The following is a 25,122-nucleotide window of genomic DNA, read 5'->3' as shown; positions in this document are numbered from 1 at the left end:
TTTTGAAGTATATTCATAATGGTCACCCCAACCGTTTTTTAATTGATTTCAACAATGAATTTCAAACCCAAACCGCGTTTGGTTCTGAATATCATTGATGGAAAAATAAATTGATTACATAACATTTTGTGCGACTGAATCGTTACTTTCATCAAAACGAGTAAAAACGCATCACCGATTGCGAAACTTTTTTGAAATATCCCAAAGTCGTTATTGAAGATTTCATCAAACCCTCTTGGTATCCGCTACTCAAGTCAGTTTTCGAGCATAATAAAAAAAAACTGGGACAGCTGCAATTTCTTGCGAATATTCTAGAACCGTGGAATCCTGCGAAGGAACATTTCTGTGTTTTCACTATATTCTGCAATCCAAATAAAGATAAGGTAGTGATAATCGGGCAAATCAATTCATACCACAATCATTGCAAAACGTTATCGATGAATTCCGGAGTGATGTATTCAATTCTCGGTTTGCTTATTTTCTGAGGGAATATTCCCCACAATACGGATGTTTGGAGAACTGAGCCAGGCAAGGTGTTTATCTCCTTGATGCTGTACTAACTGTGATGCAAAACAATCCTCGGTCTCACAGGAAATAAATAATGGATGTGTTTTTTGCTTACAAAATATCGCAAACAATAATAATGGGGGCGAGTTGCTTGACAATTGAAATAATACGTTAGCGTTGGGCTTGAACAATTGACTGATCGGCGCAGGACAACAACCAGTGTACTGGTCTCTGAAGTGAAAATTGTATGCAATATCATAATTTTTTCATCCAATTTTTCATTGTTGAGTCCTCATGATATGTGATACTAACTGTTTCTTTTTTATTGACAAGGTCTCGCCCCATGCAAACGATTGTGAAATATGTTTTCATTGCCAAAAATGACTCTCCTCAATGAAAAAACTCGAAATATCGTTTCTGCTCTGGATTCCTGGCCATACTAGCCTGGAAGGCAATGCTACTACTGACGTCCTTGCAAAGGAGGGTGTTGCAAGCAGCTTCATCGGACCAGAACCTGTCATTGGCATCACTTTAGGATTCGTCAAACAAATATTGAATACTTGAATGACACGAAGAATAATGGACTTCTGGCTAAATCTTCCAGGATTGGTTCATCCTTTGAAGCTTGAAACCGAACAGTTTTTGGACTACAGTAGGTATGAACTAAATCAGACTACATTCAGATGACAGTGACCTATGAGAAGGCCTGTAAAAAGCCTTCTCATAGGTCACTGTCGTTCGAATCATCATATACAGAGACTCAGACTGTCGGAAAAAAGTGTGTGTTGTCTTTGTTTGGAGAATGATGAAACAGAAGAACACATAATTTGTATCAGCCCCGCTAGAGACTGAATCAGGTTTTCAGAGTTTGGCAGAGCCGCACTCAAACCATCTGACTTGAAAGCTGTACTCATTTGGTCGTGTGTAAATAGTTGTGAGCCACAATAAACCCTTGCGAGTTACGATGGAGGGTGGACTAGACCGACTCACTTTTGTCCTAACCTGATAGCTGTCACATGTAATTGAATCATAACTGATCATTATATGCCTGTTTTTGTATTCGCTTGTTTGTCTGTGCGTTTGTGCGCGTTAATCTCAAAAACACGGATTTTCCTGATGTTTGATAATTTCACACTGTATTAAATTGGTTCAACTGAAGTTCACATGATAGAAGTCGCGGTCAACATATATCCAATATATATTCAATTGTTATTCGTTGGAAGCGGAACTGCAGCCTATATGAAACAAAAATATTGGTTCGTATGAGGTATTTGTAGACCCAATACTAGCAGATTCATCCGAAGACTCCTAAAGAAACCTTTTTAAAGTGCACGAACAAAACCTTCATTTGTATATCTCATAGGAGTCCCTAGCATAGGAAATGAGCCAGTTATGACGAAAATGATTTTGGTTCATCGACAACGAAAAAATATGAAAATCTTTTCCAAGCATCACTTACACCGCCATGATTACAATTCATTTCATTTATATACCTGTAATATGCTCTTGATGTTTGACGGGTTCAAAGTACTTGGTTTTGGGAAAATTTGAGCTAAAAATGAAAAATATTCATGAAATTTTCACGATTAAATGAAGTGAACTTTGAAGTAGTAATGATCATTTTTACTTCCGATGGGGGTCATTATCACCTTTTTGTCTTTGCCGAAATAAATAGCAATCAATATAATTTTCTTCATAATTTTCGCTTACTTTTGTTGTGAGGGATTTTCGTAGAGAACAAGATTGGAGGTTTATTGCTGAAAACAGGAACATTTCTATGAATATACCTCAAGAATGAATTGTTTTCGGATCAATTCAAGTTGAACCATTCAACTTTGATTTTTTTTTCTCTGTAAGCTGGATTTCTACTGAAAACAATGGTATCCCACAATAAACTTACTTTTCCAATTCTCGCGTACATTTCGAAACATGTGCACATCTGTCAAAAATCTGTCACCCTCAGGTAATTTCGAATTAGAGATTGACCACCCTTGTTTCACCAATTATTACAAGACGCGAACAGAAGGATTTGACAGTGTCTTCAATCCAGCTGTTTGGTAGTTTTCATTGCTCCTGCTATTCCCAAACATGCAAGTTTTTGCACCTTGCTTGATTCGTCAATAGCAGCAGTTGGTGTTATCTGTGGCCTTCAGACCATAGCTGCATAAGTTATCAAGGGTTCAACCACCAAGGTATTGAGCCATTACATCTTGTCTGGTTTCGCCCCCTGAATCTCTCCATAATTGATTCTGGCCAGCACCAGTACTACCTCTGCCTTCCTTTTCAATCTTTCTTCAATCTTTCTCCTTCAATCTTCTTTCTTTTTAGATGTTGGTTTCAGGTCAGTCTGGTATCTTATATAACTCTCAGATATTTGACCTCCCTCAACAGCTATATCTCTCCACTTCGAAGTTTACGAGGTCTTAGGCCCTTTTTCTGGCTCCTCTAGGTAAATGCTCCAGTGGTCGATTCTGTTGGGCCCATCTTGTTATGATTTTTGAGCCTGCAGCATGCTTTTCCTCACTATATTATTTTATTTGCCATAGACTAGAATAACTAAGTCATCTGTATATCTCAATATTTTGTATTCATTTTGGTCTAAGAGACGTATTAGCTCGTTCTTTACAAACTTCCCCATAACATTGAAGAAGAAATTTTGCCTTTAGGACAGTCCCTTGCAACCCATGCCACTGTTTTCCCATAACGGTCGTATAAAACAAAATGTGTGTTAGATAACACCGGAATTTTTTAATCGTTTGAAAGACATAAAGATGGCATCACGTATAATAATAATAATAATAATAATAATAATATTTATTGGCAAAAATACATTGTTCAATGATACAAATTGTACGAGTCAATTTCCAAATAAATATAGAATTCCCACAGAAGGATATACCTGTGCGTGGGGTCTGCAGAAATTTGAATACTAATGAATACAATTTAAAATATAAAGTGGTATGAGTAAATAAATAAAAGGTAAGACGTTTTAAAATTATATCAGACATATTATTTTAATTATATCATCAATCTTCTTGTATGAATATGTGAATCAGTTTCTATGCATGTCACTATGATAGTAAACATTTTTCATATCAACGTGTTGGTGTATCTGAAGCCTTGGCAAGCCTAAGACCCAGGTTTTGAGTTTGTTCTTAAATGAATTATCACTCCTGATATTTTTTATATGATGTGGGACGAGATTATATAACCGAGGAGCTAGGTATGGGTAAGACCTTTGAAGGATGTTTTTCCTTGAATTCGGGACATATGAATTATTTTTTTGTCGAGTTTCATATTGGTGTTCTATTATCCTTAATTCATGTCTATTATTATGTTGTCTTATTATAGTTTTGAGAAAGTAGAGTTGTCTTATGTCTAGAATTGATGTTTCTTTATATAATGAGTCGGTCGGGTAAGTTCTTTTTTTGAGGTGGATAATTTTCAATACTGATTTTTGTGTTTGTTCTAGGTGTTTCAGAAAAGTTGTGTTTGCTGCTCCCCAAGCAATTATTCCGTATGTAAGGTGGGTTTCGAACAATGCATAGTATAGCATTCGCATCTGGGCTGTTTGTAGGTATGGTCTCACGTATTTTAATCTATATGCAACAAATCGTAGTTTTTTGACTAAGTAATCAATATGTGCATCCCATTTTAGATGTGCGTCAATATATATACCAAGGTATTTCAATTTATCCACTGATGAAACGGAAAGTTCTACGTCATCGTATTTTATTAAAAGTGATTTGAAATCTGGTAGATTCTTGGCATACGAAGTGAAGGTAATGTAAAATGTTTTGGATATATTTATACTCAATAATTTACTTTCGAACCATTTAATTATTATTTTGAAATTTTTTTCTGCTTTTTGTTTCAGAGAATTCCAGGATTCCGATTGAAAAATGATTGCAGTGTCGTCAGCAAAGCTGATTATATCACCTTCCACATTCAGTGAGAACATATCGTTCAGGTAGATGTTAAAAAGTAGCGGACCCAAAACGGTTCCCTGAGGTACGCCGTACTCAACAGTATGGAATGAAACATCATTCGAAAGTCCGCCACGGCTTCTCTGAGTGGAGCGCATCCGAAACGGCAAATTTTCCATGAATATGGCGCATAAATCAGGCTGAATTTGACTGATGGCATGGGTTATGTTGGATTTAAAGACCGCTGTGGTTTGTGGCTCATTAACATACACCTGCGACTTCAGAAAACCCCACAAGGAAAAGTCTAACGGTGTCAAATCGCATGATCTCGCTGGCCAGTTCACATCACCTCCACGTGAGATGAATATGGCCTCAAATCGCTTGTGCAGAATATCCAATGTGCTGTGTGGAACGTAGGGCCGTCCTGTTGAAACCATATGTCGTTGGTGTTCAGATCATACAGTTCAGGTCAAAACAAGTTGGTAATCATCGACCTACGAGTATAGTGCTCGCCACTGACAGTCATGTCCTGGCCAATGTCGTTCTCAAAAAAATATGAACCAAACGCCGTCAGTCCAAAATCCATACCAATCAGTGACTTTTTCGGAATGCATTGGAGGCTTTTAGAAGTCATGTGGATCGGTATCGTCCCAAAAATTTGATAATATTTTTTGTTCACGTAACCATTCATCCAGAAATGGGGGTCAACGCTGAAGATTATTTTTGCGATGACAATGAGAGTCACTTTCCCATCCAGCGAATACACATCGTTATTTATGGTGGTTTAATTGTTGAATTGAATTTTGTTTGGGTGCAGGCCTGAGTCACAGGCGTTGATTGATCGTTCTTTGAACCAGTAGACTCAAATTCATCCACCACATTCAGAATAGTCCTCTCGATAGGACGATTATGGCGACCGCAAAATTGGCGAAGCGCGCGGTACGTTGCCCGAACAGAACACCCAATTCAATCAAGATAATGTATTATTTGCACGTGTTCTTGAATGCTTCATCTGTTTATGGGGATTTGGCAAAAAAACTTGATAAATTATATTGAATTTGACAGTTGTTAAAGTTCGGTAGTCCAGTTGAAAGCATACAGTCATTCCACCTGAAGTTTCTACTCTCAAATGATCGATTCTAGGAGAGAACTATCGATTGCACTCTCAATATCCAGAAAAGTAGTTCAAAACAGGTTTTTGATATCAAAAACATATTTTCCTTCTTCCATGACCTGGCACAGAGCAATCTCTGTTCACACATCTGACCTATACGCATATTCGTCTGTCACACAGAGCTCTTTATATGTATTTCAAGTAGTTTTTTCAATGTTTTGAATCTATACTGTATATAGTTCTGATAACAATTCACTTTTCGAATTGTGATTCAAAAACTTTTTCTGATATTTATGATGTCCACAATCAAAATTTGTTTGTGTATCAATGAAAATTGAGTAAACAGCAACAATAAGTAACCTCAGCAAATTCATTTCGTTCATTTATTCAATTTCAGGTACCTTATAATTACAATAGTACGAACACCCCCTAGCAAAAACCTATCGTTCGTGTAACAACGCTGTAAAACTCAGCAGTCCTGAAATAATCTGACGCTCAGGAGATGTCTCCTGAAAGCGTATACTTGTCGAGACGCTTACGACGTTTCACTTTAATTGTTCGATAATGAAAGCAGGTATCCAGATGAATATTTTGCATAAACAACTTGTTTGAGTTTCGGCAAGATAGCTGTTCCTTGTGTTGAGTGTGTGGAATTGTTTTTTCTTATTTGCTTCTGCGATGAATTTCTCCGAGAAGATTAAGTTTTCTTGTGTTTCCACACTACCTGAATACATAAGCAAGCGTCCTTAATCGCGCATTTCTCTTTCCATTCATTTGATTTAAATAATTCACGTTCGAAGTTCTGAACGCGGACGGAAAGTTCCTTTTGACTTTTTGTAGAAATTGTTGAAGTACGAGTTCAGAAATTTGCTAGATAGAGTTCTTTGAATATCAGAGAGGGATATTGGAAATCATATTGAAATGAAGTTTGTTATAGTTTTCCTAACTTAATCTCATTTCTCAGATGAAATTTTCGGTGGCGGTTTAACTTCAGTAGGGACGGTAGATAATATACAAGGGGTTCTATTTATATTTCGAGAATAACAAATAATAATGAAAATTTTCTAAATTAAATTGATTTAATTGATGATCAATATACTTTTGCATTCATTCAAATCATTTGTCAGAGCAGTTTATCCATTCCTCTTGAGACACTCCAAATCATGGTTTTTGAACACTCCAACTGCTTCTTCGGCGCTCGTAAATCGTTGACCAGGAAATTTACCTGTGATATTTGGAAACATTAAGAAGTCATTGGGTGCCTAATCAGGACTATATGGAGATGAGTGATCAATCCGGTGTTTTGACTGCTCAAAAAATTACCTATTTGAGACGATATGTGTGAGAGCTCGCAATGTCATGATGGAAAATGATTTGTCTTTGGTGGTTAGTTTTACAAATTTCTCCGAATACTTCCTATAAATAAATGGTCATGTGCCACTCACATTTGACCGTTCTACGTTGCTCTAGCGGAAAACTGGCCACATGACCCATTCGACCGAAGAAACAGGTGACCATTTGCTTCACTGTGCTTTTTTCAAGAACAACTTTTATTGGATTTAGCTCGGTTGATTGCTGTTTTGTTTCCAGCTCATATGGATACATCCATGATTCGTCACCTATCACGATTTTATACACATCTTTTGGAGCACCATGGTCGAAATTTTCAATCTCTCTTTAAAGATTGATAAATTTTGTGGCATAAAAACCGATTTTACATTTCATCAGTTCGGACATCCATTGTCTAATATGATATGAATTGATTTGAAATCCCTGAAAGAAAATATATAAAATTAAAAAGATTAGCTGAAAAATAACAATTACATTGAGCCTAAATACAATGGAATGAAACACAAGCAACAATTAAAAATTAAAAAAATTTAACTATTAACACAACAACAAAGTTACGATTATTAGTATCCACAATCGTTCGAGTGATAACTTCCGATATCTAACTATTCATAGATCATTCGAGTGCTTTCATCTATACCCTCTTCCCTGTCCATGCTTCTTCGGTTTTAGTAGAAGCTGACCGTTCAGCAGGAGTTGGTCGTGTTCTGCTTGATTATAGGTTACCATATGTTGCGTATCTCTACGCTAGCTTGGCTAAATGCGTTGTTGGACAACATATATACGGATTCTTTGAATTTTCTTCGAAACCAGTGTTTCTCAATGTGGATGATTTCTAGTACAAAGATGCTCTGCGATTTGTGATTTACTGGTTTCTCCTCGCTGTGTGTGTTTCTTGTGCTCGGCTTGGATACGATTTTGTTGCACCTCTCCACCTCTGCACAAAAGCTGAGGTGAGTTTCTTCTTTGGTAAGCTTGATGAGCCTTGGTAACACACACAGCGAGGAGAAACAAGCAAATCAGGAAAGCAAAGCATCTGTCTTCTCTGTCTGTTCAAAATATGTTTTTATCTCAATCAGCTGTCGCCCCCATACGAACGACAACTCTCAGAAGTTGGGTAACTTGTGCGAGCTAAGGACTAACGAGGTCTTACCATACAACGTGTGATTTCTAACACGGTTGCAGAATCATTCCAGCTTCAACCAGATACATTCTCTCGAGAAAAATATCTGGTCTAGGCGGGAATCGAACCCACGGTCTTCCGATCGTGAGTCGGGCGCCCTACCACCGCGGCCAATTCCACAACACGTTTGTACTCATCAACATAACAACGCATTTAGCCAAGCTAGCGAAGAGATACGCAATATATGGAAACGTATAATCAAGCGGTACACGACCAACTTCCGCAAAACGGTCTGCTTCCACTAAAATTGATGAAGCAGGGACAGGGAAGAGGGTACAGATAAAAATGTACTATGCTCTCATACTCACATATTTACATATTTCTTATAATATTGTCCTATGGGGAAGTACGGCCAACGCTCGCAGAGTTTTCATCAGTCAAAAAAGACCAATTCGTCTAATCTTTGGCTCAGATTACCGAATGACGTGTAGGAATCATTTTAAGTTTAAATTACTGACAGTACCATCGATCTACATTTATAAAACAGTAACATATGTTAAACTCAACATCAAGAGCTTCTCAAAAAATTCTGACTTCATGACTATGCTACGAGGCATGGTGACCTATTTAGAAGTAGGTATAAAGCATCGTACATCACTTTACGAAACGGTCAGCTCCCGCTAAAACCGATAAAGCGTGGAGAGAAAAGAGGAGATAGGTGGAAGCACTCAAATGACCAATAAATAGTCAGATCTCAGAGAAATAAGAACAGTTATCACCCGTAGACGATCGTGTAAACTGACACTCGGAACGTCGTGAAGTAACTGGACTTGGAACTTTTTTATTATCAATTTTTGTTTGTTAATAATTTTTAGTTTTCATCTAGTGTTACTAGTTCAATTTCTCGTTGATTGTTGCTTATATTTAATTTCATTGTAATTTCAGTTTTTTTGGTTGATATAATTGTTATTTTTCAGCTAATCTTTTTAAGTTTCTATAGATTTCTTCAGGGATTTCAAATAAATTTATTTATTTATACACTGTCCTACAGGTTACGCCCGACTACATAACAGAGATGGAACAGTAAAAAATGTCGAACTGACAACTGGCAGAATTGCATTTGACACACATGTTATGCAGAGGTGAACGTTTCAGAATACGTGGTGTTTGCAGATAAAAAGGATTAACCACTCTAGAGGTTGGTCTAGGTACATTGAAATTAAATTTTTGCAGAATATATGGGTCAATAATCAAATTATTCAGTTCAGTTTGAAAAAAATTGTGAAGTGACAATCATGACGGCAACTCAAGCTATTCATAGCATGTCTAGCTAACAATGCATCATGAGGAAATCCAATTGGTGGATTGAAGAGAGAAGTTTTAGGAAACGACGTTATAGTGATTCAACTTTCTCCGTATACAACTGATGAGATGAATTCCAGATTATGGATGCATATTCTAATTTTGATCTGACGAAAGCATTGTATATGGTTTTCGATGTAGATGGATCCGAGAAATCTCTGGAGATTCGTGCAATGAATCCATACATTTTGTTTGCAGCAGACAGAGTGGCTTCAATGTATGGTATGAAGGAAAGTTTTGTGTCGAAGGTAACACCTAGATCGGTGGATATGAGAGGCCGTGAAAGTGGAATCTAGTTTATTGAATATCGATATGAAAATGGACGATTTTTTAGTGTGTACGTCATTACATCACATTTACTCTAATTTAAAGAAAGAGTGTTGCGAAAACACCGTTGCTCAACATGTTTCAAATATCATATTAGATAATGGAAGTTCTAACTAACGAAATGCACCACGAAACATTGTCTACAACCTTCAAACAAATCGATTTTGGATGGCCTTCACGGAATTTGTCGACAATCGAACTACGACCACGATTCAATTTACTATACGAACAATATACTGAGGTTTTTGATGATGCTTCATCGCCATACGAAGAACTGAGTCCATCGACACATTCTTGTGACAATTCACGTTACATTTTGTGAGAAATAATCCAAAGATAACATTCTCTTGAAATTTCCACATATTGGTCGAATTGATTTTCTTAACTCACTGTGAACAAAGCAAATATCACTTGTTCATGAAAGGTTGTGAGTACGTTCATGCTAAAAAATGCCAAACTTCATATGGTATCGCCACATTTTGCCTATTTATATTAGTGTGTTGGTTCTCGGAATGTTAATAGTCCCCCAACGTGACAAGAATGCTCATACCTGATTTCAACATCAAAACTTTTGGAAAAAATTTACATCCTCTTCGTTTTGTCATGTTCAGTTTTCTTTTCGTTTTTTTTTTGTTTTTTGAATAATTTTTATGTCTATAAGAAACGTATAAGATTCACAACTTACGTTGAAATGATTTTCACAATGTTTTTTTTGTGAAGTAATAATATGAATAATAATATCATATATTTCAATGATCAATAAACATAATTTCGTGCAACAGGTACATAGAAAGCCTTATCCGAATTTCTCGAGGGAGTTTTACTGGCAAAACATTCATATGTTTGAATGAATAACTACTGTGAGTAGGGTGCTAATGCCGACTGAACGCCTCCCCCCACCCCTTTTGACCTTGAGACGTCACACGACCTTGAATGACGTCACCTAACCTTGAACGTCGTACACGTAGTATGAGCTTGAATGCGGTGTTTGACCTTGAGTGTGGGGTTTGACCTTGACGTTCGACACTTCGACTACCTTGAGCTTGCTCCATGGCATTGAATGTTGACCTTGAATGAAATCGTGACGTGTACAGAATATAACCTTGAACAGTGGGCGTTCGGCGTTGTCCACTCCCTTGTTGGTAATTCCTATATAAGTTCAGAATATCGTATGACGTCACCTAACCTTGAACGTCGTACACATAGTATGAGATTGAATGCGGTGTTTGACCTTGAGTGTGGGGTTTGACCTTGACGTTCGACACTTCGACTACCTTGAGCTTGCTCCATGGCATTGAATGTTGACCTTGAATGAAATCGTGACGTGTACAGAATATACAGTGGGATTAGGCGTTGCGGTGTTTGACCTTGAGTGTGGGGTTTGACATTGACGTTCGTCACTTCGACTACCTTGAGCTTGCTCTGTGGCATTGAATGTTGACCTTGTAGCTCTCATTTGGGTTATGGTGGGGGGGAGGAGTTGGGCTTTTATAAGGAGTGTGGTGTGAACGTTTCACTCATTTCAAATTCTCCTTATCGTACGGTATATATTTCTATATACAAGATGTATTCGTGCGTTGATTGTAAAAAAGTTTCACTCGTAGTGACAACCTACGTCGTCATCAGCGGGATTCCTGCACACCCGCAAATGGTGATGGACCTCCAACATCGAAGAGGCAACGGTTGACACCCCCAGCACTTCCAACACTGCAAACATGCGTTTGCTGCAATTTGACTATTGCAAGCGATCAGATGAATGTACATCGGAGGACGTTGCAGCACAGAACAAATGCATGTGTTCAATATGGGGAAGGTGTGAAAATTGTCAATACAGCTTTCAAGTGTCGAATTGTGAGCTACCGAGTGGACAGTGAAAACCACCACATGGATTACCCAACATTCTTCAATGAAATTAAGCAGAAAGTAGTGAAACTACTCGAAGAAGTGTTGGATATCCATAAATGCATGAAAGTGAACATGGAAGTGTTTGGGCGGTACAGTCTGCAAACTAAGGATCTTTCAGACATCAAATCATTTAATAGTCCCAATGAAGTAATTGATCAATCGAATGATTTGGATGTGGTTTATAGCAGTTTTGCAGATAGTTTAACTGTTAAAGCAGCGGAATTTCAAGATCGGGATTCAGGTATGTGATCTAGTCAAAATGTTGATGATGATGGACTTATAGAGAAAACCTATATTTTCAGGTTGGACCATTGAGAAAATTTTGTACTTGGAGGTGAATATCAACAAGTATAGCCCCTTCGGAGGGTCTTCATACATCAAATTGCCAAGGTTCATCGAATTGAAGAAAAGTGTGGTGAATGTTCTTAATCAAGATCAGTGCTGCTTTGCGTGGGCTGTGACTTCAGCTTTATACCCTGCCAGTCAGAAACTTAATGAAATTTCATCATATCCCCACTTCTCAACCGTCTTGAATGTAGCAGGTATGGAATTTCCAGTTAAGTTGAAAGATATTCCTAAGTTTGAGGTTATGAACGATTGCTCTATCAATGTTTATGGGTTGGAAAATGTTTTTAAAAATGGTAGAATTGAATATGAAGTTGTGGGTCCGTTACACTATTCTAAACGTAGATTAAATAGTCATGTTAATCTGTTGATTATTACAGATGATTCTGGTAATAGTCATTATTGTTGGATTAAGGATTTATCGAGACTAGTATCATCACAAATATCTGCCCGTGGTCATAAAAAGTATTTTTGTGATGGTTGTTTATTGTACTTTGATAATGAACGAACTTTATTGCGACATCAGTTGAATGATTGTAATCACATATCGACAACGACACCATCCACAAATTTCAGGATTGATAAATTTGGTAAAAGGGTACCTGAGAATATTTTGAAATTTGAAAATATCGAGAAACAGTTGAGGGTTCCATTCGTTGTATATGCTGATTTCGAATCTATTCTGAAACCAGTGCATACTAATGAGCCAAATCCTGCTAACTCTTATACAAATCGAACATATCTTCATGAACCATATGCTTTTTCTTACCTCATAAAGTGCTCTTTTGATGATTCTATATCTAAATTTGTACTATATAGAGGTGCTGATGCAGCTAAAGTGTTTGTGTCAAACTTGGAGGCTGATGTCACCAATATTTATCACAAATATTTGAAGAAAGTCATTCCAATGAGTCCATTGACTGATGAGGAAGAGCATGATTTCAATATTGCCGCCACATGTGGTATATGTGGAGAACCATTTGGTGATGGTGATATTAAGGTGCGTGACCACTGCCATCTAACGGGGAAAAAAAGAAATGGAGCTGCACATAGTATTTGTAACCTCAATTTCAAATTGCCCAACTTTATACCCATAATTTTTCATAATCTCAGTGGGTATGACTGTCATTTGTTCATAAAAGAGTTATGCACAAACAAAACAAAAGTTGATGTCATTGCTCAAACTAAAGAAAAGTATGTTTCCTTCACGAAACATATAATTATGGAGAGAATAGTAGATCACAATGGAGTGACGAAAAATAAGTTTTTGAAATTAAGGTTCATCGATAGTTTTAAATTTATGGCTGCTTCCCTTCAAGAGTTAGGTGACAATTTAGATGAAAAACATTTTGTGGAAACAAGAAAATATTTTCCGGAACAGGATAAATTCAAACTTATGAGGCAGAAAGGTGTTTTTCCGTACAGTTTTATCGATTCTTTAGATAAATTAAATTATTCTAGTATACCATCAAAGGTGGACTTTTATGATAAATTAAATGAAAAACATGTTTCTGATGAGGATTATGATAGAGTAAAGCAGGTATGGAACACATTCAATTTTCAAGATTTGGGTGAATATTCTGACATATACCTAAAATCTGATGTTCTACTGTTGTGCGATATTTTTGAAAATTTTAGAAATATGAGTTTAGATACATATAAATTGGATCCTGCTCACTATTTCACTTCTCCAGGTCTTTCTTGGGATGCTATGTTGAAGTATACGGGTGTCAACTTGGAATTATTAACTGATATCGATATGGTGCATTTTCTCCAAAACGGTATACGTGGTGGTGTAAGCCAGTGTTCGGAGAGAAAGCATATTGCAAACAATCAGTTTCTTCCAAATTATAATCCCGAAGAACCTTCATCTTTCATAATGTATTTGGATGCAACAAATCTGTATGGTCATAGCATGTCTCAATCATTACCTTTTGGTGGGTTCACTTGGTTGACCGCCAGTGAAATATGTCAGTTGGATATCAATAGTATTCCAGATGATAGCCCCCAAGGATACATACTTGAAGTAGATGTGCATTATCCTGTCGAGTTACACGATCTACATTCGGATTTACCATTTTTGGTTGAAAGTATTATACCACCTGGTTCAAAGTCCAAAATACCCAAACTTATTCCTAATTTGAATGATAAAAAGAAATATATCGTTCATTATAGGAATTTGAAACAAGCGGTCCGTAATGGTTTGATGGTGATGAAAACTCATAGAATTCTCAGATTCAATCAGTCACCGTGGCTGAAAAAATATATCGATTTAAATACAAATTTGAGAAATAAGGCTACCAATAAGTTTGAGAAGGGTTACTTCAAATTGAATATAAATTCCATATTTGGCAAAACGATGGAAAATGTAAACAATAGAGGAGACATTCGAATTGTCACACATTGGGAATCCATAAGAAGAGGTATGGGTGCCAATGCTTTGATAGCTCGTCCCAATTTCAAAACATTATCCATATTTTCGGAAGACTTTGTCGTCATACATATGGATAAAGTTAAGGTTTGTTATAATAAACCATTGTATTTGGGGTTCAGTATATTGGATATGTCGAAAACAGTCATTTATGATTTTTTCTATGATGTCATCAAAAAACATTACGGACCACAAGCTTCTCTTCTCTATACCGATACGGATTCTTTGATACTGAAAATAATGACGGATAATTTTTATAATTTTATGATTGCAAATGTTGACAAATTTGACACTTCTAACTATAGGTTGGGTAATAAATTCAATGTGCCAGTTAGCAAATCGGTGATTGGAAATATGAAGGATGAACTTCCGAGTGATCCCATCATCAGTTTCCATGGCACCGGTGCGAAAGCATATCATGTACAAAGTGTGTCTGATGAAATAAAGAAAGCAAAAGGTATTAAAAAATCCGTTATAAAAAATCAAATTTCAATTGAAGATTACATTAGGATTGTTGAAACAGGCGGTATAATATTTAGAAAGATGAATGTATTCAGGAGTGATTTACATGATATTTACACGTTGATGTGCAATAAAGTCGCGCTATCACATAATGATGATAAGCGATTCATCATTCCTAATACCACCAAGACATTACCTTGGGGCCACAACGATATTGAATTCTATCAGACAAGTTCCGAACAAAATTTAAGAATTCTTTTGAATGTACTGAAAGATGAAAACAGTATAAGTGACAAGAAATTAAATTTACTCATTGCCTTATTGGAAGAGCAATCGAGTAATTGAATTTTTTCACTCATTACCTGGTTTGTTCAACAAATTGTAAAATTCATACTTGTCGAATATTTCAAACGAATTATCCTACCCCACTTCCACCCCCACTCCCATTCCCACCCGAAGTGGTAGGGAGCATACGGCTATAAAACATGAGGAGGAGGCCACAGTTCATCATTCGATTGCAGTCTTCCTTCGAAAGAAGCAGCCAACCTGAGATACCTGCCAGCCAACTTAGTTGAAAATTCCTAGCAGCTTGATGTAAGTACACACTTCCATACTATTTATATTATATTGTCTAATATTTTCATTTTCTCTTTCTAGAATCATGTCTTTTCTGAGGAATGCTCTGATGACCCCGATTACCACTCTCAGTGAGAGACAGTTGGAGGATGTAGAGCGGAGGAGGGTGGTTGTCCTACAGGACATCATGGTACAACCACCAGCTGCAACACCAGCTGCAGCTCCCATTCCACCACCGGGGATGACTTCCACCCAGGAAGTGGCGGCTCCCATTCCACCACCGGGGATGACTTCCACCCAGGAAGTGGCGGCTCCTGACTTGAAGTTCTTTTTCGAGGACTTCAAACCAACCCCCGAGGAGGAGGAGATTGACCCCCCACCAACTTTGTCGACATTCAGTGGACCAACTTCTTCGTCAGCACCCCAAATTGAAGATTTACTGAATGTCTACAACCCGGACCTGGACGAGTCTCTGGCGGATTTATCGCATCTTCAAAGCTTCTTATCGCCCATCGAACCATTATCCCCCATCGATTCAGGGGATGAGTTCGAGAAACCGGTGAAGAGGGCCAAGAAGATGAAGAAGTCCGCACCTGTGAAGAAGTCCGCACCTGTGAAGAAGTCCGCACCTGTGAAGGCATCCAAAGCCAAAGGTGGGAGGGGTGGTAAGTTGAGTGCTTTTCGCAAAAAGTGTGAAAAGAACTCACCTTACGGTGGTTGGCCTACAGCACCCCTTCCAGTGATGGAGGTGCAGAACTTGGTGGAAGTCGTCGCCCAGGTCCATCGGGATGCGTCACCCCCTCCAGCCACCCCCCAGGTCCATCGGAATGCGTCACCCCCTCCAGTCACCCCCCAGGTACGTGTTGAGCATTCCGAACAAGAGGTTGGCCCGGAAAATGTCCTTTCACAGACTGTGGTAGAGGGTAATAAACTCAAAGAGTCTATTACCTATGCACAGTCTGTGAAAAAGAGATATTTGAGGGAAAAGAAGGTTGTGGATGGTTCTGATTCCAGAAAAAGGGCCTTGATGGCGGATATTTCCACCATCGAGGCCCAGAAACTGGAATTAGAGAAGCGACTCTCTTTGCTTAGGGCGAAACTTCAAGAAGAAGATTCGCAACAAGGAAAGAGTTTGGCTTACATCCAAAAATATGGACCTCTTGTTCAGGAATGGGATGCCATGTGCCAGGGGTTCCTTAATACCTAACCCCTTTTGTAAATATATTTTTGTTTAGTTTAAGTTAGATGTATGTTTAGAATAAAAAAATTGTAATTTTAGGAATATAATAAAAACTTGCATGTTAATTTTAAGGTTATGAATGTTATGAATGAAAAAATAAAATAAGGAATATTGGAGTGCATATCTATTTTGGTTGTTGCACACAAAATACTGCGTGGTTGGGGCAGTATTTATTCCTTCATTCTAGTCATTTTCTAGTCACATGTAGTATATAGAATAAAATTAGTTAAATAGAATAATTGTATAGAATTTCCATCATTTGAAAGTGTGTGAATTGTAAAATAGTTATTTTTTCTAGAGAATAAATAAAGGTGATTCTAGTAATGCTCTGAGTATAATTCCAAAACCTTTTGACACTTCTCTCATCATTACTTCTCTCAACATTATTCAAACAAATTTCATTTATGTGAATGTGTAAAAATGAAATCATGAATCTAATGAATATTATATTGGATTTATTCCCCAATTCTCACATCAATACTTGAATAAATAACCTAGTGGGTCTTTATTTTTCACATATTCCCCTTCCCTTACTCTACCCCACTTTCTTCAAATCATATAAATAAGATTGTATTCTCAATATTCTTCAACTTGTTCGTTCATCATGAATCAAGCAACACCAATTATTCGGGAAGCTGATTCCACCAGTGAACCTCATTTTGCCCCACCAGAGAATTGGTCCTATGGTGACATTCAAGTTGCTGTAGTTGATTCAACATCTCCCGATGATGAATTCGATGGGTATTCAGATACAACAATAGAGCTGAATGAAGAACAAGATGTAACCTCAGACGAAGATGAGTTTGAACATGATGAATTTGCCAGCCCAGAACTTGTGGATCAACTGTGGCTTGAAGATCATCAAATCGCTCCACCAAATATCATCGTGGTGGTTGATTCTCCCGAACCTGACATCATCATTATAGATGATGATGATGATGATCAGGTAGGTTAGGTTAGGTTTTCCTCGGAGTGCACATAGTACCTGGTTGGTGCACACGGAATGCTGCGTGGGTGGGGCAGCATTCAACCTAACCACTCTATTTGGTAGTAGTGAAAAAAATAGGGCTATATCGGTACACCCTTGCGGTGAAACGTTAGTTGTTTCGCTATAAAATGAACTAATTAGAAAATGGAAACAGTTAATCATTATCTTTGAATATCTTTGGAACATTATTTCAATAATGTTGATAAAAATTCGTATCATAAAGAAATTTCAAGCAATGTATATTCGGATAAGTAACGAAGGGAAAGGTTGTATAGGCGATCGCGAAGCGATCGCTCAGCAGGCCGCTTCGCGGCCTGGGGCGCTCAACATCCACCACTTGCATCCGGGGCGCGTTTTTTGCGACCCCCACCTCCCCCCCACTCCGCCTCCCACTATACCCCCTCCTGTGCAAGAGTATAAATGTAGGAGTTCCTCAATGTAATCTTCAGTTGAGTAGCTATCGTCAGCATGTCAACATACCAGGAAGCCGATTCCACGACCGGACCCCAGGCGGAAGAACCTACAGCGCCACTCCCGGATCTTCAGTTGGAGGATTCCGATATGGAGAATCCAGATATGGAGGCCGATTCAACCACCACGCCTCATCACCCTTCCACATCTTCGGTCCAGGTACTGCATGTGACCAGTACCGAAGACCACTCCGAAGACTCTTGCAGCTCGGATGATGATGATGACGATCTCTGGGACGACGACGCATTTGCGGAGGAAATGGCGTTTTCTGAGGGTTCGGTGATGTGGCAGTACTTCCCCCGACCCGATGACAGCGACGACGACGACGACTTGTAATCCTTTCCTTTTTTTTCCCTATTTTTTTCCCTATTTCACCCATCCTTTATCCTTCCTCGGAGTACACATTTTGTTTGGTTGGTGTACACGAGACACTGCGTGGTTGGGGCAGTGTCTACCTCCCTCTCTCCTTTCCACCTTTGAAATAAATATTCTGAATTACAATACCAATTACTCTTATTGACTACTCTGAATAAACACCCCTCGAATTTGAAATATTGTCTTATGAAAATTATATTTCCAAATCTTGACATGAATTCTGCAATTGTTCAGATAAGAGAGAGCTAGTATGTTATCAAACAGATTCAAATCCACTCGGACGCTTAAACAATCATTTTTCAATGTGATTTATTTTACAAAGATAAGATATTCAGAGAACTTACATATTCTATAACACATTTGTGCATACCTCATATGTTGATGGATGTACATTTTAGAGGTATATCCATATATTACAAACTACTCTTCGTATGATTATGTGACACTCAAAATATTCTATTTCTTTGACTGAGTGATCAATCTTATTATTAGATATCTACACTTTGTTTGTAGCTCTGAAAAGAGCTGTATTTTTGTTGACCCGAAAGTCCACGGTAACTGCTCCGCAGATGGGGTGTTGTTGCAATCTCATTATGAGATATCTACTCTTTGTTTAAATAATGTAGCCCTGAAAAGGGCTGTTTTTTTTTTGTTGACCCGAAGGTCCACGGTTACATCTCCAGAGGTGGGGTGTTGTTACATATGATACAGACGGCTATTCTCCTAAAGTTGGTCAAAGGCCTATCACATGCTTTACACCATGTTTGCCCCATCTCCATGAAGCGGGCGGTGTAATGAATGTCGACGTGCTCATAATACCCTCCATTGTTATTCCGCACAGAATAAAAGCGGAAGCAACACCAACACAACTTCTCTATTTCACCGTCAATCGTTTTGATCCTGACATGGCTATCCGTTACACAATACAAATCTAACGGATCATCCAATGTCTCAGTGATATTCAACCACTCAACATTGCCAATAACTACTCCGCTGTCGTCAGTCTCGTGAGTCGAATCTGTTGCGATACCTTCATCTTCTTCTTCAACAAGACCTTCTTCATCATCATCAATGTCTAAATCCCCAACACCTTGCTCAATTGCCTCATCGTCTTCGATATTTAAGCCACCTTCTGCACCTTGCTCATTCACCTCATACTGCATATCTCCACCATCATTTTCTTCGTCAACACCCACTATCTGTCCAACGTCTTCAAACTCTTCCACCAGCTCATGGTTATTAATATCTCTCTGAGATAATAATGCTAACACAGCAGCTCTCTGGGCAGACATATTAATGTATTCTTGTGGTGATACTTGAATACTGACTGAAGTTTACAATCACTCACCGATTTTTATATGATTTTTGACAGTGGTGGTGGTAGCTCCCTCCACTCTACCCCACTCTTCACGGTACCTGTTTATAAGAGGGAAACATGGGAGCGTGAGAGTGTAGTTAAATTCATCGATTGAATATTTGTACATCTATCAGTGAATATGTCTTTCCCTAAAGAGTGGGATACAAAACCGACAATACGCGGCTTTCCAATCAAAATTGGCAAACATATAGTGTGTTACAACTGCCATGGGTATTGGCCTGAAACATATATCAACCCATGTACCGGCCTGTGTCGTAGATGTGTTGTGGCAAGGAATCCAGACCCACTTCGGAAGAGGATAAATGGTTCAACTCTAGAAGTAAGTGACTACCGCCAGCAGTGCAGAGAATGTTCGAAAGAGATTATGTGTAATAATATGGGCATTTCAAGGAATATATGCATAAATTGTGTAGCGACTTGCGATACATTAGTCCAGCGATGTCTACAATGTGGTGAATATAGTGTGGATTGTTGGAACAATTTATGCAGTGCTTGTAGAAATGATTGGCAATTGTGTGAGAATGTCGGCCAATTTCACCCCAACAGAGATGTCCACTTTCGAGAGTGCTGGTGTCTAACCCATGAAGAGCGGATAGAGAGACGGAGGATTCATGGAAATCTTATGCTAACATACACATCTTGAAGTGATTTCAATATGTTGAATTTATGAAAAATAAAACCAATAGTTTACATATTACTTGCATCATTTCTAAGGTTATTATTCTATTTAGTTTTTAATAAATAAAACAATTTTAATACACTATTTTTTTATTTTTTATCTAATATTGAGTACAATCATGATAATGTCATTACACTAAAGAATTTTCATCGATCCATGAGTTGTGATCTTCAGAGAACCCCAGCCACTTTACATAGAGGCGATGTCCTTTTCTTTTTAAAACTCGCTCCACCAAATACGTATTGGGATCTTTCGTTTTATTCAACTCCAGCCCATAAAAACAGCCTTTGATTGGTTGCCCATTCACATCTTCTAATGCATAAGTTATAGGTTCTGTATTATTAACTTTCACAACTTTGAATATTTCAGCTGTAAAATTTGCTGTATAACCTTTATCGAATGCATTTTTATATTTGCTGATTCGAACACTATCCCCAATTTTAAACGTTTTTTTTTTACGTTTCACATGTGGACTCTTAGATTCGGCATACATTGACAATTTAGTAGACTGTTTCACATCTGCAGGTTTCATACCAATCGTACGATGAACTTTGTTGTTATACTGACGAGTAATTCTAGGAAGAATGTTCAACCACTTGTAATGACCTTGAAGTGAAAACTCCTTATAAAGCCAACTCTTCAATGTTCTGATTACTCGTTCTGCAATTGCAGCTTTTTTTGTGCTGAATGTTGAGTAATGATTGATGCTGTGTTTCTTCATTAACGATGAGAATTTCGAATTATAGAACTCAGTACCATGATCAGATTGTAAATTTTTTGGAGTATATTTAGCATCTTTCAACACGCTTGCCATAGCTGCAGTAACTGAATCACCAGTTTTATTCTTCAACGGCCTTGACCATACAAACTTTGAATAACAGTTGATAACTATAAGGATGTACCTACATCCCTCATTTTCTTTAGAATATGGTTGCATTTCCATCAAATCCATCTGCCACAAGTCAGAAAAACCCTTTATTATTGTCTTCCGACGGGGGAAATTTCGACGCGCCGGCTTGTGTATTTCTTTCACAACCTGCCATTTTGCATTACTCATATTACTGCTCTAAGACTTCTTCAAGATGATAAAATTGAGGAATCACTTTTCTACTGTTCAGGTGCAAGTGTAACGATTGACTATTGAACTTCAATGACTCGCTCAGTAAAAGTATCAACCAACTTAGCTATTACGTCAGTTCGCTTTTCCACATTACTCAATTGATCAGCTAATGCAGAAGTGATGAGTGCATTTTTGTCAATGATTATTTGCACCTCATTATGTTTTGAATCAATATGTTTTCCGATGTTACGTAGCGTTGATGCAATGAATTCTTGGAAATACTTCAGAGTTGTCTCATTGACTTTTCTAATATGATCGTCAACATATCCTTTAGTAACAGAATCTTTACTGTCTACAGGTTCACCAACATTTTGAAACCGCTTATTCTGAATATCATAATCACCATTTGGTGTGAGAATGAATCCAACACCAGATCTTCCAACTATTGGTTTACTAACACCACCTCTTCTACGACCAAATTTATCAATTGTGGTATGCATAGTTAGATCGTTTGTGATCGACTGAGCCAGTTTCACACATCATATTCATGATATTGCGATCAATAGACTAATCCTTCTTCACGTAATTCCTCAATTATGGCTAATATTTCATTATCATGTCCGGTATGTCCAGCCAGTCGTGAACTCCAAAGTAGTCGAAGGCGATCAATCAATTCTTCGAGTTCATTCCAATAAACATAATCTGTATGCTTATTTCTGATATATTTTTTCTGGGTGGGTATTTTGATCATGCCAGCACCTTCTCTACTAGGGTTTCCATTGGATAATAATGGTAGGATTATTTCTCTATATTTCTTCCAATTATTCGATAGAAGACCTTGTTTTCTCTCATTGTATTTATATGCAGCCTTTGTTAATTTGAGTATATCACCATATGTGGTCATATCGGAAGAGGGGATATTTCTCGATGGTACTTTCATGAATATCAAGTTATATAGTTTTGGAGTGCCCTGATAAGAGCCAATAGTTTTACCATTTTTCATAAACACAATTTTCTCATCGATAAATTCCACATCAGCTACTCCCATTTGTAAATTTCCCGTTTCAGTGTTCATGTGTACTCCAAAGACTGTATCGTAAGAGGGATTTCCTGATAGTAACTTTTTTATATGCTTTTGTACTTCATCACCATCATCGAATACATTAGGTGATTGTGAATCTAAAGTTGTCAATTGAGAGGTTTGAAGATCCTTCGAGGAAGCCCCTTCAAATTTCGGTTTCCACTCACTTTCAATTATAGTTTTGGCTGTTAATGGTGTAGCAGGCTTTGTTTTCTGCATCACTTGATTCATTTGAGATGCTCCTTCAGTATTGGCAGATATTACTTTCAAAGGTGTTATTATTGGCTCATAGATCCTCTCGAGTGCTGATTGATCACCTAGACGACTACTTTTGATATAATTGAATTTCTTCCGAACGGCATCCGTTGCTTCAATTAACTTTCTTTTTAAACATATTTCATCATCATTTTTTCCCTCCATAATTCACTCCAAGAATTTGTATAATGAAGTGTTATCTCCACTATCTAGCACTCAAGTGATTCAATTCTTCAAGAACGTCAAGGATATATGAAAGCGTCGAATCCTTTTCGATAACGTCCATTTACCACTTCTCGATCCTTATCAATTACTAAAAATCCATATTTATCTTCCCAACATCTCGCACACATATCTTGAAATTGCTTATATGTTACATCTGGTGATACATGGTCGGAAAAAATATGATTGAGATTCATATCATCTTGTTTGAACATTACGATAAAATTTGCATTATCTCGTATCAATTGTTTCGGAACTCGTGAATATGTTTGGGCTAAATAGAAACAATCCACATTTTTATGACGACCCATACTGAAATATGATCGTATAACATCCTGTTTCTCGCACATAACATCATCAAAAATGAATATCGAATCAGGTTTGGCGTCTGAAGGCTCTACTATTTCACCTGCATTATTGGCAAAAGTGTAAAAACCCAACCCTTCGATTGGAGATAATACTTCACGTAAATACTCGTATTTAGGTTGATAAAGAGACTTTGAATAAAGATAAACATTTGCGAATCGTAATCCTAGAGGATGCGTTAGCAAAGAAATCATAACATTTGTCTTGCCACAGTTAGAAGGTCCAATAATCAGGCCGCGAATAGAAAGTGGAAGTAAAGATCCGTGACGTTGTTTGACACCGCTTCCCGATCCACCACCCACTTTTTCATCGAAATTATCGATGGAAAATTGCTGCTTCTGCTTCAATATGCGCATTGTATGACAGTTGGAGACTATATAAGCAGGGTTCCACATCGATTCCTTTATTTAAATAGGGGTTATGAGTCGATGCAGATCTACTGAATTGCATTCAAATAAAACTGGTAGAGGATTGATCAATTCCCTCATCAATAATCTACCATTTGAATTACACTTACCTGGCTATCAGTATTGCGGTCCGGGCACCAAATTGCAGAAAAGATTGTTGAGAGGTGATTCGGGTGTCAATCAGCTGGATTTTGCATGCAAAAAACACGATATTGCATATTCACAGAACCCTGATAATCTTGCAGCTAGACACATAGCGGATAAGGAGCTTGCAGAAAGTGCTTGGAATCGTGTCAAAGCAAAAGACGCTACTATTGGAGAAAAAGGAGCTGCTTGGCTAGTTACGAATATAATGAAAGGGAAACGCCGATTTGGTATGGGTTGTGACTCATCTCCCAAGCAGTCACACATTCCGAAGAAAAAGCGTTCTATTAAGAAAAAAAAAGTTAAAAAAATATTGAAAGCTTCTAAGGTGATAGCTTTTGGTTCTGGGATCGTTCAGAAAGTGCGTGATGTTCTACACAAAGCGGGTGGAAGTGAATTTGTTGTCAAAAATTCTAAAAGAGCAGCTGAAATTGCACTCAAAGCAGCACGCAAATATATGAGGGCTGCAGGTGGGAAAAAGAAAATTCGCACACCGCGAATCATACCGATTCCTAAAATTGGTGGAATACTACCACTCATTCCAATTTTTGCTGGTTTATCAGCACTAGGTAGTTTAGCCGGTGCTACTGCTGGTATAACGAAAGCAGTTCAAGCAGCAACAGCGAGTAGGGAGCAGTTGAGTGAGACAAATCGCCATAATAAACACATGGAGGCAATTGCTATAGGTAAACAAGGAAGTGGTATCTACTTGAAGCCTTACCGCAAAGGATTAGGAGTCTATTTGAAACCTCAAAATTCAAAAAACTCATAAATTTGCTACCTAAAAGAGCTCTCTCCAATATCGACCTCAACTATTACGCTAAGAAAATGACGATTCCATATTTTCGGGGGGTATATATGCGTGACGATTTACCAAAATCAGGACCACTCCGATATGAATCTGCCATAGTAAATTTGGATAGTCGACATGGTCAAGGGACACATTGGGTAGCATATAGAAAAAGGGGAACTTCGATAAAATATTTTGATAGTTTTGGCGATTTACCCCCTCCCAAAGAACTGATTCA

The 25,122-nt window shown here is 37.8% G+C and overlaps 1 long non-coding RNA gene across 1 annotated transcript; it reads left to right on the top strand.

Annotated features, from left to right (window-relative positions):
• Nucleotides 1-3,295: 3,295 nt before the first annotated feature.
• LOC141480805 (uncharacterized) lies at nucleotides 3,296-4,520 on the top strand. Its single transcript, XR_012464571.1, has 3 exons — nucleotides 3,296-4,084; nucleotides 4,166-4,289; nucleotides 4,385-4,520. It is a non-coding gene; the product is annotated as an uncharacterized lncRNA (long non-coding RNA).
• Nucleotides 4,521-25,122: the final 20,602 nt, after the last annotated feature.

This window comes from Leptinotarsa decemlineata, unplaced genomic scaffold (genome assembly GCF_025532065.1).
Source record: "Leptinotarsa decemlineata unplaced genomic scaffold, Ldec_3_MD MMD2_tig00000010_RagTag_RagTag, whole genome shotgun sequence".
Taxonomy (NCBI): Eukaryota; Metazoa; Arthropoda; class Insecta; order Coleoptera; family Chrysomelidae; genus Leptinotarsa; species Leptinotarsa decemlineata.
This window is presented reverse-complemented; position numbering and strand designations above follow the sequence as displayed.